This window comes from Theropithecus gelada, chromosome 4 (genome assembly GCF_003255815.1).
Source record: "Theropithecus gelada isolate Dixy chromosome 4, Tgel_1.0, whole genome shotgun sequence".
Lineage (NCBI taxonomy): Eukaryota > Metazoa > Chordata > Mammalia > Primates > Cercopithecidae > Theropithecus > Theropithecus gelada.
In genome coordinates this window covers 73,142,746-73,147,834 of record NC_037671.1, presented here as the reverse complement: position 1 = coordinate 73,147,834, position 5,089 = coordinate 73,142,746, and the positions used below count along the sequence as shown (strand labels likewise).

Genomic DNA, 5,089 nt, shown 5'->3' with positions numbered 1-5,089 from the left:
ATGCAATTTAGCATCACTTTTTCCCATTTCACTTTTTAGGGCTGAAACATGAAAGAACCAGTGTCCAGAGGCAAGCGACATATGCCTTACACTTGTTGCCATCCTTAATTTCTTCATAAACTTTGCTTAAAAGACTAAAATTCCCAATTCCTTATTAAAAAATATATTTTTGCCCTCATTCCTGATAGCCACTGGCAAGGACTTTTATTACCCAATGGATAAGAGAGCCTCCTTCTTCTTGGTCATGGTTGGGATGAGGTGCACGTGGTCATCTATACACTTGGTCACACGACAGTACAGCTGCCGTTTCACCTGAAGCTCCTTACTCCCGGCATCTATTGAATCTTTGGTTTTGTCATTGCAATGTATGGTGCACCAGGCCTGGCAGTCCTGGAACTTCTCAAACTTACTGGTGACCAAGGCCTGGACTTGAGCCAGAGGCACATGACTGTGCTGGATGTACTGGTGCACCTGCTGCATGGATGCCTGGCTGTCCTCACAACAGCTGGTGCTGCATGGGAACATCAGACTCTGCATCTTCTGGATGTTTTCTCTCTCTAGGCTCTTTACCATGGAGTCCACCGTCTCCTGCACCCGCAGCTGCTGCAACTCCGCCATGATGATCCTGTGCTGCCCCAGACCGTGCCGGTGCCCACCAATAAGGCAATCTTAACTAGCTAAATTTAAATAGGATGTCTATGGCAGATTACAAATATAAAAATGTTTAAAGTCAGATATATTAAAAATTTGTGAAAATCATTGCCAATTATAGGGCAAGGCAAATGTACCCAAACAAATGAGTTAATGTATGTAAAACATTTAGAACAATCCTGAACTGTTGTATATATCATTATCATTATTATTTTTACACTATATTTTCCATGTGGAAATCCTTGGAAATCCTTTGACTTCAGTCCTTTTGTTATGTACAAAAGTGGTTCGCACCAGGCACGGTGGCTCATGCCTGCAATCACAGCACTTTAGGAGGCCGAGGTGGGTAGATCACCTGAGATCAGGAGTTTGAGACCAGCCTGGCCAACATGGGGAAACCCTGTCTCTATTAAAAATACAAAAATTAGCTGGGCATGGTGGCACATGCCTATAATCCCACCTACTTGGGAGACTAAGATAGAATTCCTTGAACCCAGGAGGCGGAGGTTACAGTGAGCCAAGATCATGCCGCTGTACTCCAGCCTGGGCAACAAAGGAAGACTCCATCTCAAAAAAAAAAAAAAAAAAAGAAAGAAAAAGAAACAAAAAAAAAAGTGGTTCCAGGTGCACTGCCAAATATCATAAGTTTGCAGAAGTTCAACTGAAGAGATTAAAAGATTCCACATAATTCCCAAATAAATAAAAAATAGCCACAATGCAATTATTTCTTATGGTGTCTAGAAAAGCATTCACTGTTACCTGTTCACTTGTCACTGCCTGTTAAAATATCTACTCAGTGCCAGGAGGGGTGGCTCATGCCTGTAATCCCAGCAATTTGGGAGGCCGAGGTGGGCAGATCACGAGGTCAGGAGATTGATACCATCCTGGCTAACACAGTGAAACCCCGTCTCTACTAAAAATACAAAAAATTAGCTGGGCGTGGTGGCGGGCACCTGTAGTCCCAGTTACTCAGGAGGCTGAGGCAGAAGAATGGCGTGAACCGGGGTGGCAGAGCTTGCAGTGAGCTGAGATCATGCCACTGCACTACTCCAGCCTGGGCGACAGAGCCAGACACCATCTCAAAAAAAAAAAAAAAGTATCTACTCAGGCCAGGCAAGGTAGCTCATGCCTGTAATCCCAACACTTTGGGAGGCCGAGGTGGGCGATTCATAAGGTCAGGAGCTCAAGACCAGCCTGGCCAACATAGTGAAACCCTGTCTCTACTAAAAATACAAAAATTAGCCAGGTGTGGTGGCAGGTGCCTGTAATCCCAGCTACTAGGGAGGCTGAGGCAGGAGATTACTTGAACCCGGGAGGCAGAGGTTGCAGTAAGCCAAGATCATGCCACTGGATTCAAGCCTGGGTGACAGAGAGAGACTCCATCTGGAAAAAAAAAAAAAATTGTCTACACAGATCTGCTCATTTCTCTGACCAGGAAGGCAATATTTTGTACACTCCAGTGTACATGCAGTCTCTCATTGCCAGTACTTGACAATATAGTTATTGGTCCTCTTCCCTCTTGCTCAGTGCCAGCTTATCCTCAGTACTCTTTTACATGAGTCTCTCAGTTCATCACTTCACTCCACAGCATTTACAGGATGAGTGAGAATAGAGATAAACTTCTCTCACTTGATGAACATCTGTGAAGAGATCCAATATGCCACAGGACATTAACTCGAAAACATTGTGTCCAACAAGCTCTTTTGCAACCAATTTATTGAATGAACCGAAAAATATAAGTAGGATATTTTAAAAATTTTATACATATCTGTCCTCAAACCTCTTTTGTTGTATTTTCCTTCCCCTACCCCTTGGCCATATCTTAGATTCCATAGCTTTCTGATTACTTTCAGGCATTGGAACAGTCTCCTTTTCCATCTTCTTTCCAGTTTAATACACATCAAAGCATTCAGTTCTCACTCAATTTTAAGCTTCCACTTCCCAGTCTCACTCAGAACTGACTCTCAGTTTCATAGTAATTGGAAGCAAGAGCATATCATGATATTTTACTATGTTTCCACCTTTCTCTTCCAACTTCATTCCTGACTCACTACACTGCCTCTAGCTCCCCCTAGATGTGGGTTGGGAAGAGGGATGCATGTTAAATTGGAAAAGTCTGCTTAAAATTAGTGGCATCATTTGTATTTTCTCCTGGTTGTTGGAAATCCTCTGTCACGGAAGATGTCCAAACATGGGCTCTCTCACACAAGGGATGTTTTGGTGGGTTCTCTGGAGACGCTGTTCCGTAGGAGTGTTCAACATTACATCATTTAACAGTGAGCAACATTTTTTCTGGATGCCTTCAAGTGGCTTATCCACAATCCCCATTTCTAATGGCACCCCACAGAACCTTCATTTGCTGGGTCAACTTGCCTCACTGGACATCCTCTCTAAAGGGCTCTATTTTGCTTCCTTCCACAGTGCCTTCTCTTGCTCCAGTAACTGTACCTGTCCCTCCTACTAATGGATTTATTTGCTACCACTGCAGCTTTCTCTCCTTACTTGTTCTTTAGCAGTTACTCCAGGTAGCTTTTCATAATTGAGCCTCTTCTAGGTAAAACTTAAACACATTCCTTGTGCACATTGAAGCCAGGGTAAACAGATCAGCATCACCCAAGCTCACTTCCACAGCTCAGCCAACAACCACCAGGGACAATACGGCAGTCTCCCTTCATTATAAGAAGACATCCTCCACCACTTAGCTGAGTTAGGAGAAAACAGCTTCCTCTCGAGTAAGCCAACAATCTTTTTCAAAGAATCTTCCTCCTACTTCTCCAAATTTATTATCTCATGTCACATTGGCTAAAGATCATAAGATCATGTCCACTCTTTAGCAAGTCCTTTGGAAATGTCTCTGGTCTTCAGAACAAGAGAGCACTTAAAATATAATGTTCCCAGCTTCGAAGCCTCCGCTGACATTCTGGGACAGGAGGGTCATATTTAACATTAATACTCTAGAATTAAGGAAAAATAAACATAATTTTGTGGGTTCACTTTCCCTAGTAATTAGTTTAGACTTTATTAGGAATATACCTATAGCAATTAGATATATATCAATAGCTTCAGAAGTCAAGGTAAGATATTTTCCTGCTAATAGGAGAAACAGAGAAGAAAACTTTCAAAACAAACCTGGATCCTTAGTGGCTCAATTATGTTGGATAGTTTCCTGAGCATTATTTCTCTGTCCTTTCAATGCATATGGTAGTTTTAAAATATATCTGCAAACTCCTTTATATTATACTCCTCACTTCAAGAAGTGGAGTTTAATTCCCCTCTTCTGAAATGTGGGCTGGATTTATAACAATAAACTTCAAACCAATAGACTGTGGCAGAACTGATGGAATATGATGAGGCATAAAAGTCATTGAGGGTTCTTGCTCTTTCTCTTAGACCCCTTGCTTTGAAAAAAGTCAGTTGCTATGCTTTCAGGACACTCAACCACCCTATAAAGAGGCCCATGTGACAATGAACTGAGGACTCTTGTAAAGAACCATGTGAGTGAAACATCTTAGAAGTGAGTCTTATAGCCCCTGTCAAACCTTCAGATAACTATAGCCTCAGCCAATAACTTGACTGCAGACTCCTGACAAACTCTACACCAGAACCTCAGCTAACCTCTCTCCAATCCCTGACTCACAGAAATTGTGATTTAATAAATGCTTGTTATTTTAAGTCACTAAGTTTAAGGGTAACTTTTTATATAGCAGCAGATAATTAATACAATATGGCATTTTACATACTGAAATAAATTTAAAATCCCATATATTCTTTCCTGAATTCTATATGCCATGTACACCCAAAATATACCAATAACCAAATGCATGCCTTGACTCAAAGTCAGGTGCTGTGATAACTTCTCTTTATAACAGTCTAATCATTCAGCTGAGCATGATTACTAATCCACAGATGGATCAGCTGATAACCTCCCCAACTCTTGGTGAAACGACTTGTTCTGTCAGGAGTTATTGAGAAGGACATACACACATTAACATAATGTGAATCTGCTTATTAAGGATCATACTTAGATTCATGGTCACCTGGGCCAATAGTAAGTAATGCAGAGAAGACTCTATTGTGCAAAATTATTCGTCTGTCACTAACATTTTAAACTCAAATATTATAACATGTCTATTTTTTAGATTAATTCGGTGTTAAAATTCATGTAACTTCAGTAGAGACAGTTCTTTATGTTGCTTGAGGTAAATTATTCTTTTGAATATGAATAAAAAGAGTGAGATTAGGATGTAGGCCACCAAGAAGAAAAAAGGGAAATTAATTCAAAAGCTGAGAGTGCTAAGGAAAAGTTCACTGGCTTTCCAGAAACACTGTGGATGGCCTTGCGCCCTCTTAAGCTCTGTGAATTAGAGATCATCAGCTCCCAGAAGGCAGAGACTAAGTTGTGTATCTGTTATGAATACCACCTAACACAATCCAGTCG

At 41.1% G+C, this 5,089-nt stretch overlaps 1 pseudogene; it reads right to left on the bottom strand.

Moving 5' to 3' along the window:
- Window positions 1-207: 207 nt before the first annotated feature.
- On the bottom strand, window positions 208-618 carry LOC112623798 (annotated as a pseudogene).
- Between the last annotated feature and the right edge of the window lie 4,471 nt (window positions 619-5,089).